Source organism: Aotus nancymaae, unplaced genomic scaffold (genome assembly GCF_030222135.1).
Source record: "Aotus nancymaae isolate 86718 unplaced genomic scaffold, 86718_ANA_hifiasm-v0.15.2.pri h1tg000065l, whole genome shotgun sequence".
In the NCBI taxonomy this organism is placed as follows: domain Eukaryota; kingdom Metazoa; phylum Chordata; class Mammalia; order Primates; family Aotidae; genus Aotus; species Aotus nancymaae.
Window position 1 is genome coordinate 6,067,012 of NW_026988480.1, and position 11,118 is coordinate 6,078,129.

Sequence of the window (11,118 nt, forward strand, 5' to 3'; positions counted from 1 at the left end):
GAGTGACTCAAGGAAGCACATGGAGAGGCAAAATGGCAGAGTGTAACTAGTATATGACCTTCTAGGTGCATTCCACTGGAAAGAGATGCAAGATACTGGAAGTAGTCCAAGATCAAATGGGGCACTTGACCTCCAAGACACCTACTTGGCCCTCTTCCAAGAGTACTTTTCATTTCTGCTTTAAAGTATTTTTTTTAAATAGTCTTTCACTCCTGTGCTAAAAATTACCTCAGTTTCTTCTTCTGCTTTATGCCCCTCAATGGAATTCTTTCTTCTGTAGAGGCCAGAAGGGAGGTTGCTGCCGATCCGTATGAATTTGCTGTCACTAACAGTTTCAGTTCAATGTAATACCAATTAGAAACACTAACAACTAGAATAATAAAAATCATTTAGATGAAATACCAGTCTTAAACCAGTCTGAATGGCTTATTATTATAAAAGTAAAAAAATAACAGAAGTTGGCGTGGTTGCAAAGGAAAGGAAATGTTTATGCACTGCTGATGGTAATGTAAATTAGTTCAGTCACTGTGGAAAGCAGAGTAGCGATTTTACAAAGAACTTAAAATAGAAGTGACATTTGACCCAGCAATCCCACTATTGGATATATATCTAAAGGAATATAAATTATTGTACTATAAAGACACATGCACACATATGTTCATTGCAGCATTGTTTACAGTAGTAAAGTCATGAAATCAACCTAAATGCCCATCAGGGACAGATTGAATAAAGAAAATGTTCAAATAAACCATGGAGTACTACACAGCCATACAAAGGAATGAGATCACCTCCTTTGAAGTAACATGATAGGAGCTGGAGGACATAATCCTAAGTGAACTAAGGCAGGAACAAATACTGCATGTAGTAACTTATAAGTGGGAGCTAAAGACTGAGTGCACATGGACACAAAGAAGGGAACAACAGACACTGGAGCTTTCCTGAGGGCAGAGGGTGGGAGGAGGGAGAAGATCAGCAAGGTACCTATGAGGTACTATGCTTATTACCTGGGTGACAAAATAATCTGTACACCAATTCCTCATAACATGCAATTTATCTACATTACAAATCTGCCTATGTACCCCCGAACTTAAAATTTAAAAAAAGAAAATATGCCACATGGAAATTACAATTTTAAATATATCTTGGATCAAAAGTGAAATGCAAAATGCAGTTGCGAAATTTCTAGTAACTGATAACAGAAAGCAAACAAGTAAAAATGTTTTGGCATACAGCTAAGGAAGTACTCAGAGAAAAATTCACATAATTAAAATAAGTATATCAATATAAACTTTTAAAATGACAAAACTCAACATGTAATTTAAAAGTTTTAAAAAATATACAAGTATATACTTAGATAGGTGAGACCTATCTTTATATCTATATATAGTATATAGATGTATATGTATAGATCTATCTATATTTATCTATCTATCTATATATAATTAGGTGAGATCTATCTATATATCTATATCCATATCTATATCTCTATATAGTTAGACCTGGTGTTCAATAAATCGGTAGGATGACTATCTGTAACCATAATTTAGTGTATATTTCAAAATAGCTAGAAGAGGAAAATTTGAATGTTCATAGCATAAAGAGAAGATAAATATTTAAGGTGATGGATATTCCAATTAACCTAATTTGATCTTTATACACTATATAAATGTATGGAATTATAACATGTATCCCTGAAATGTGCACATCTATTGTGTATCAATGAAATAATTATAATTATTATAAATAAAAAATAAGCAAAATATTTAAGACGTAACAAATACCAAAGAGGAAAACTAAAAGAAATTAAAAGGCAAGGAGTAATTGAAATAAAAATGGAAATTAATAAGTTAGAAAATCTGAAGTAAAAACTTTAAAACTAGTAAAAAGCTGCTTCTGAAAAAATGATATAATAAAAAAGCCACTAGTAAGACTAATTCCCAAAAGATAGATAGTATAAATTTACAAAACGTGAGAAATAATTATCAAATAAACAAACAAAGAAACACAGACCATCTTGCACATATCTATGTAAGTAATTTGTAAACCCAGACGAGATGAATCATTTTGGGAAAAATGTAAGTTACCCAAACTGACTACAATAGAGGTAAAATATCTGAAAAGCTCACTGTCCATAAAAAAAATAAACAATAATATAGGCCAGGCGCAGTGGTTCAAGCCTGTAATCCCAGCACTTTAGGAGGCTGAGGCAGGTGGATCACCTGAGGATGGGAGTTCGAGACCAGCCTGACCAACATGGAGAAACCCCGTTTCTACTAATAATACAAAATTTAGTTGGGTGTGGTGATGCATGCCTGTAATCCCAGCTACTTTAGGGGACCCAAATATCTTACTTGTTTATGACAGACGGAAGTCTTTCCTTTGAGACCTTGTATCTCTTTGACATTAATTGTAATACAATTTAGCTTCTATGGGGGCTTGCTTATCTTCTAAGCAGAGAAATAAACTGTCTATATACTCCATCAATGTAGATTTCTTAGGAAAGCTGATATCTGAGAGGTCTGCTTTTAACATTTGTGAAAAATAAGTTGGCCTTTAAGTATATCCCTAAGGCACAACTGTCCATGTGTATTATCTGTCTTCTCCCAAGTGAAGGCAAAGAGATATTAACTCTATTTATCCAAGAAATGCTAAAGAACATACTACATAGCTCCATTACAGTAAATAAGTCATCTTCGGTTGGAATGGCACTCAACAGTCAATAGCATATAGGATGTCAAGAAATGACTGTGTTATTAATTGGATGTCAAGAAATCACTGCGTTATTAATTGCTCTTGGATCCTGTACAAATCTCTGCCCTCTACAGTTTGGTTTACTCATGGGGATAATTGGAGTGTTTCTTGTAATTAAGCCTTTCTATATAATCCCAAATTATAGGACTCACCCCTTACATGGCCTCTGATCTTAGAAGGTATTGGCTAAGGTTAAGAAGTTTTGATGGGTGTATTTGTATTTTAATTGGGGCAGCCAAAGTTATTTTTCCAATATCGGTGGGAGATTTTGACCACAATTTATTTGGTACTATTTTTAATAGCTCTAGTCATTCTTCATTATTTAACTTTGTTTTTCTCCATGACAGTATGAATTGCAATTTGTAAATTAAAAGTTTAATATTTTGAAAATATTTTGGACCTAATAATTCTATTTTATCTCTAATTCTAAATGCATTTCCACTTTTTGAGAGAAAGAGATATGGGTATTATATAATTCTAAAAAGTCTCGCACCATCAGATGAATGGGAGCTGAGGGAACCAAGAGGAAAGCACACGTTTTCTGTAGGAGACCTAACTGAAATACTGATATAGAACTATCTGTTATACCCACCATTTGCCTTTTCTTTTTACTATGACAAGTGGGACCTTGTAATAATGTGGAATTTATCACTGATAACGTAGCTCCAGTGTCAATAAGAGCCTGTGTTTGTTCTCCATTTAAATTAATTTTAATTTCCCCTAAAGTGTTGGTGAGGAAAAACGAGAAGCTCTCTTTGATTTCCTCAGAGCATACCCATTCTTATTTTTCTTTGACCTGTTCCTGTCTTTTCCATTTTAATTTTCTACAGTCCCTTTTGAAATGCAGGAGAGTAGGTCAGTTTTGAAATGTATTTCGGTTTATGGGCTATAAATTGGTTGGACAATTGTTTTAGTTGTGATCTCATGATCTTCTTTCTTTTCCTTTCTGTTTAACTTCCCTCTTCTTTTTCACCTTGGTTAGGGTGTGGAACGTTTGATCATCCAAATTAACTAGATTGTGAGTTTGAGAGGTAGCTTAATTGGAGCATTGCCTCTTTATTATAATTGCCAGTAACTCACCAAATTTCCAACGTATAAAGTTCAAGTTAAGGAGATTATCACTTTGGTAGTCAGCATAACTTACTTCTGACATGTTTGGATATTGTTTAAGATTTTTCTCAAATCCTTTATAGTTTTCAAGATTTTGTCAGCATTGTTGTATTTTATTCTACTAAACTACTCTTCGAAAAACTAAGGGGATAGTGTTTAGCAAACCTTTGGCAGTATTGTGGGCCTCTGCACGATCTTCTTCAGAAGATTTATGGAAGGTTTCTAGAGAATTTCTCCAATTTGCCTTTGCCATCCAAACTTTCGCTTTATTTTCTGACATGAACATGTGAACCAGTTGATACAAGCCATAGAATCTGAAGTCATAAGTTTAAATGTTTAATTTAAATTTTTTAGCAAATCCAGTAGTACCCCAAAGAGGGCCTAGGAATTCTTTCATTATACCTTTAAGTTTTACTTTTGACCATGTTTGAGAAATCAAGGCAGGTTCTCCTCCAACAAATAGGATATTTCCAAAATGGAGCCGGAGCAAGGAGGAGGGTTAGAGGGAGACCAGTCCAGACAAGAAGTTCTGACAAGAGAGGACAGGAGCTGAAGGACGGAGGATCCTTTCAGCAGTGTTTTGTTATTGTTTCAATTCAAACTTGACAGATAACCTTTTGTTTTCCTTTGGCAAACAAATAACTTTACCAGAAGCTCTTTAAAAGCTTCTAAGAACCCCTGAAAATAGCTTTCCCATATATTTGGTTTTATATTAGAACTGACTTTTTCTAATTGAGAATGCAGATTAACTAGTTCAAGTTTTACAAAGGCACTTCATTTTGGCCATTGTAATTTGGGATCATTATAAGTTAAGGGACACCATTTTCCTAAATATTTGCATGAAAATGCCCTGTTAGGATTAAACACAAATCCAGCTGGTGTTTCTAATGGTGGCTGTCTCCTTAAGGAGGAAGAGTCAGTTTTAGAAATGTGAGTGACCATAATTTAGATTTTCGTTTCCTTCTGAATGACCAAAAAGACCTAGTAGGTGTTGTTTGGGATCCAGTGAGCCACTTGTTGGAAAAGCTCCACAAGGTGTCACCCTTGAGTCAGTTCTTCTCTTGCACACATCTCAGAGATTCCAAGAGACTCGGGTACTTAAGGCACTAGGTGATCAACTTTATGTGTGTACGCCAGATTAAGCAAGGTTCCCTGTGTTTTCTTAAAAGATTTCCTGTGAGACCATTTCATATCATGGGTGATAAGCTCCAACACTCCTGTAGGACCTTAGCAGCCTAAGGTTCATTTTGGCATGGAGGAGGAGTGTCTCATAACGTCAGGACTTACGTCATTTTTATAGAGAGCCTTTTACAATTTTGGTTAGTCAAGAAGAAAGTCAGTTGGACTCAGCTTCAAAATCTGACCAGTTTTAAATATTACAAATGTTTTTCTTAAGTCACAGGTATTGACTTCCTCTTTTCAAAGAGACACTGTTTTTTGCCTGATCAAAACGTCAAATGAGAGGAAAAACTCCGTTGAAAAACTCTAAGGAGTAATTCCAATCAAAACTTAAGCCTCAAAGAAAAGTGAAAAGCCACAATTTTCAATTAGCAGAATCTCTAAAGAATAACAAATGAAACTCCTATCTTGAAGTAGAGCTTCAGTTCCAACCTTGTTAATTCAGTAACGTGTGTAGTTCGAATGAAGCTTGAATCCTCAACCACACCATGAGTCTGGACTTGAGAGGGCATCTTCCAGAGATCCCCATTGACTCTGGCAAGGTCAGGTAAACGTTAAGTCTTTCATGCTGGTGTCAATGCCCTAATTATTGGCACATGACAGTGTTCACTGGAGGTTCATTTCAGATCCCTTAGAAACCTTAAATAATGAGATTCAGAAAACATGATTAAATAAAGAGTTTATTTCAGCACAAATCTTGAGTATGACCCCCTGGGAAATACCTACTCCAAACCAATGGGACCAGTATTCCAATGTGGAGAAGTTAAAGTCTCACTTACATAGGCATAAACGGACATTTTAGCAAAATTACATCTGTATGAAACAAATACATATGTTACAACAATTTGATTGTTTACAGATCACTACATTCCAAGAAAATTATGACTCCATGAGAAGGAGTAGTGATCTGAGGTGATCTTATCTCTGGCACCATATGGCTTTCCTATTTACAGAAAAAAAGGCAGAAATTGCAGCTTCATGCCCCATGACTCAGACCACGTAGCTACATTTCTCTCAAGGCACAAGAGAGAAATTCCTAAAACTCCTAAAGTTTCTGGAGCTTTAAGTTTGAATTATTCAATTTTACAATGTTGTTCATGAGGTGCTCATAAAAACTGAGGCCCATTCCTTGTCTCCATCCCAAAAGAGTGGCAAAGCTGGAAGTTGAGATAATTTTTTACAGATGGCATTAAGATATGGTTAAATGGAGGGAGGGGGAGGACTTTAATTAACGGGTTCTGGCATATTTTCTGATCTACAGTTTATATTCTTAATAAAGACAAATAGGCTCATCAGAAAAGGTGAAACTCAGTGACATAAATCCAGACAACCCATATGATTCTGCCTTGAATTGGCTTTGTCCCAAAAGAGCTACTCCTCAGCTGTGACCTTCTTAGTCACTCAGGCCTTATCACTCTTACTGTGTCAACCCTTCTCATCTTTTCATTTGGGTTTGACTTTATAATGATTTATTTGGAGGGGGGGCTCTATTTTTTACATTATTTCTGGAAGTCTGAACTCCATTTGCAAATTTATCTTAGCAAATAATTACTACTTGTACTTTATCTGCGTCAATATTTAAAACTACAACACGAAGCTGATATAGAAGAGTATTTATTAGAGTGCTATGTGTGCTAACAACCTAAGATACATTAAATGTCTTAATAAGGTGTAACACTTTAATAAATTTTCATCCTGTGTGCAAATGATTTGAAAAAAATGTTTTATCACAATAAGAGAAAAAAAGACAAAATGAGATATAGAGTTTTACATCTACGTAAAATATGACTAGGAAAGACTTAATAACGTGAAAATTTTTATAATGACTTGATGGAATTACTGTCAACTTTTAAAAATGTCTATTTAAGTGTTTTATTTTGAGAAGAATCAAAATATTTGACTCCAAAATATAACTTTTTGTTATACTTTGAGGTGGCTGTTGAGAAGGCTGGCAAACAAAAATAGCCTTGCAAAGCTATCTTTTGTGGGGAAGATTTGCATCTGTAGAAAAATTGCATTAACATTGCTCTGAGGCCTTCCCTTATCTCTATCTAAGAAGGATATTTGTCTTCTTTTTTAGATTCAGGGGGCACATGGGCAGGATTTTTTTACATGGGTGTGTTATGTAATGCCAGGATTTGGGCTTCTGTTGAACCTCTCACCCAAATTGTAAACATAGTAACCAATAGGTAGTTTTTAAACACTGACATCCTTTCTATCCTCCCACTTTTTGAAGTCTCTAGTGTCTAATTCCATCTCTGTGCCCATGTGTACCTATTGCTTAGGTCTCATTTATAAGTGAGAACAAGCAGTATTTGATTTTCTGTTTCTGGGTTAATTCACTTAGGGTAATGGCCTCCAGCTGCAAAGAACATGATCTCATTATTTTTAATGGTTATATAGTATTCCATGGTGTATATGTACCATATTTTATTTATGCAATCTCTTGATGGGCATCTAGGTTAATTCCATGACTTTGCTATTGTAGTGTGATAAACATATGAGTGCAGGGTTCTTATTGGTCAAATAATTCTTTCTTGAAGAGTAGATACCCAGTACCGAGATTGCGGAAATGAACAGTAAATCTATTTTGAGGATTTTAAAGAAGTTTCCAATATGCTCTCCACAGTAGCTGAACTAGTTTATATTCACACCAAGAGTGTGTAAGCAATCCCTTTTCTCCATGTCCTCACCAGCATCTGTTATTTTTGACTTTTTAATAATAGCCATATCTGACTGGTGTTTGACAGTATCTCATTGTAGTTTTAATTTGCATTATATCTGACAATTAGTGATGTTGAACACTTTTTCATGTTTCTTGGTTGCCTGTTTGTCTTCCTTTGAGAAGTGTCTGTCCACATCTTCTGCCCACTTTTAATGTTTTTTTTTCTTGTTGATTTTTTTAAGTTTCTTATAGATTCTGGATGTTAGTCCTTTGTCTGATTCATAGTTTGCAAATATTTCTCCTATTTGTAGGTTATCTGTTTACTTTGTTGATAGTTTATTTTGCTGTGCAGAATCTTCCTAATTTAATGTCCTAATTGTCAATTTTTGTTTTTACTGCATTTGCTTTTGAAGTCTTACTCATAAATTCTTTGCTTAGGTCTAAAAGTTTTCCTTGGTTTTCTTCTAGGATTTTTATAGTCTGAGATCTTACATTTAAGACTTTAATCCACCTGAATTTTTGTATATGGTGAGAGGTAGGGGGTCTTTTTTTTTTTTTTTTTTTTCCAGACAAAGTCTCACTCTGTTATCACCCAGGCTGGAGTACCATGGTGTGATCTTAGTTCATTGTAAGCTCAGCATACCGGGTTCAAGCGATTCTTGTTCCTTAGCCTCCCAAGTAGCTGGGATTACACATGTGCATCACCATGCCTAGCTGATTTTTGTATTTGTAGTAGATGAGATTTCACCTTGTTGGCCAGGCCAGTCTTGAACTCTTCACCTCAAGAGATCCACCTGCCTCAGCCTCCCCAAATGCTGGAATTACAGAAGTGAGCCACCGCACCTGGCCTGGGATCCACTTTCATTTTTCTGAATACGACCAGCCAGTTTTGCCAGCATAATTTATTAAACAGGCTGACTTTTCTGCATTATTTATCTCAGTCAAAGATCAGTTGCTCCTAAGTGCGTGGCTTTAAGTTCTGTATGCTGTTCCACTGGTGTATGTGTCTATTTTTGTTACAGTACAATGCTATCTCAGTTACTATAGCAGTAAGTATAGTTTGAAGTTGGGTAATGTGATGTCTTCAGCTTTATTCCTTTGGCTTAGAATTGCTTTTGCTATTCAGGCTCTCTTATAGTCCATATGAATTTTAGAATTGTTTATCTAATTCAGTGAAAAATGACCCATTTAATAAATTTGTATGCCTTTTCTTCCATTTCTATTCATCGGTCTGCCTCATGTCAGTGAATTATCAGTGAACAATTAGGAGGCCAAGAGTCCACAGATTCTATATCGAACAAATTTTGCTTTTAACACTTAAAAACATTGAATTAGAAAAGATGTGTTTCAAAAAGAAAAAGAAACTGTCATCAGAAAATACAAACATAACTTCTATTATTCTGTTTTTAACTGTGAAAAAAGGTTGCCTGAAGTTAAAAAGGAATTAAACAATTATCTAACAATATACTCTACTATTTGGGAAATATTGGGAAAGCACAAACAAGTTTCTTTATAGTTTAACACTATTCTGTTCACCGTCTTCCCAGAATCAAATTAAGCTGGTACAATTGTAACCATATGATGCAGCTTCCACTGATGCCTAGCTGGAAAGCATTCTGTCCCTTTAGAAATATCTTCAATAGCATCATATATGATTTTAAACATACTATATATATATTTTTTTTTAAAGAAAAAACATGATAGAATTTATCGGGGCTGCTCTGTCTATGGAGTAGCCATTCTTTTGTAATAAACTTGCTTTCATTTAAAAAAAAAAAGGAAGAATTCATCAGAATACTTATAAGACATGAGCTTTAACAATACAAAAATAGCACGTTTCATGTGGCGGAAATCTCATGTTTTATGAATCCCAGGGACCTCTGATAGAGGAGGAAGTCAGCCCAAGGCAGTACTGCTGTGAGGACTCTAGGCAAATAAATACCTCACCTCATTTCCGTGCCATTATCTGATCTGTAAAACTTACCACTGGCTGAATACTAGTAGAATCTAGAGGACTAAGTGACAGTTGATGCAATCCATTCAACTAATGCAACTCAAAAAATTAATGCAGTTCAGAATGAAGAAGGCGAAGGAGTTAGTTTGAAGAGACAAATAGAAGGTTTCTACCAAAAGTATTACTACTCTGCCAAAAGAGTAGTAATGTGTTGCCCAAGTTTTGTGTCAAAATTGCATTCCAAATTTGATTGACCCACCTCATTATGCACATTGCGGAGAAACCACAGGATATCCTCTCCTAACTTCTAAGGGTTACCGTTGTAAAACATTTGAAGAGAGAAATTAAATAATAACAATAGTAGTCTGTAATTGCAGCATAATAAACTTTACTGTGTTGTGTTCGATATAAAACCTAACCCCCAGCTCTGCTTGAAATTAACTAACTCCCTGTGCAATCTACCTTATCTATTCTCCCCACATTCTCAGCAAAGTTCCCAGGCATCTCAAGACTCCTGTTTTTCTTGCAGACCAGCTTCAAGGTCACAGGGCAAGATAACACCCAAAGAATATACAATATATTTCTCAAAATGCTATTTTCAAATGTGATGTACATCACAAGACATGTTACAAATTAATTAACTATTCTTTGTTTAAACCTGTTAGCGGCTATCTCATCCTAGATGTACAAAAAGTCAAGCCCTGTCTTTGTTGGGCATTCAGCCTTGGGATGCTAATCCGCTGAGCAGGTGGCCACCTTAATAAGATCCTCCTGTTTCATCCATTGGTCTCTCCACTCTCCTGAATATTCTGCAACAGTATAACATTGAGAAGTATGGAATATGTGCTTCCTAGAGGTAGAGAAGGAAGGAATTTAATCTCTTTTTACAGGTACGCCAAACATCTAGTACTTTTCTTTCCTGAGCAGAGGCCAAGAAACCTGAGAGTATTTCAGTCAGTCACTGGGTTGTAACACGGATTTGCAAAATCCTGCACTGAGAAATGCATGCTCCTTGGGAATATCAAGTAATCTGTGATGGCATTTATACACCCTGCAAATATGAAATTTCCTATCCTCCGTCACTTGACAGCTTTACCATCCACTGATGATCCTTAACCTAAACAAATATTTCCTTAAGGATGGCAAAATCATACTATTCTAATAATAGCTTCTCATACTTCTATTTTCACTAGCTGGTCTTCTCACTAACTGGTCTTACTTGGATTCCTCACTGAAGAACTTTTTATTATTATTATTATTATTTTAAAAAGAGTCAGCTGGTCCAAGTGCAGTAGTGTTTACAACTAGTTGATCACAACCAGTTACAGATTTCTTTGTTCCTTCTCCACTCCCACTGCTTCACTTGACTAGCCCAAAAAATAAAAATAATAAATAATAAAAATAAAAATAAGAGAGTCTTGCTCTGTTGCCCAGACTGGAGTGCAGTGGCAGAATCTCC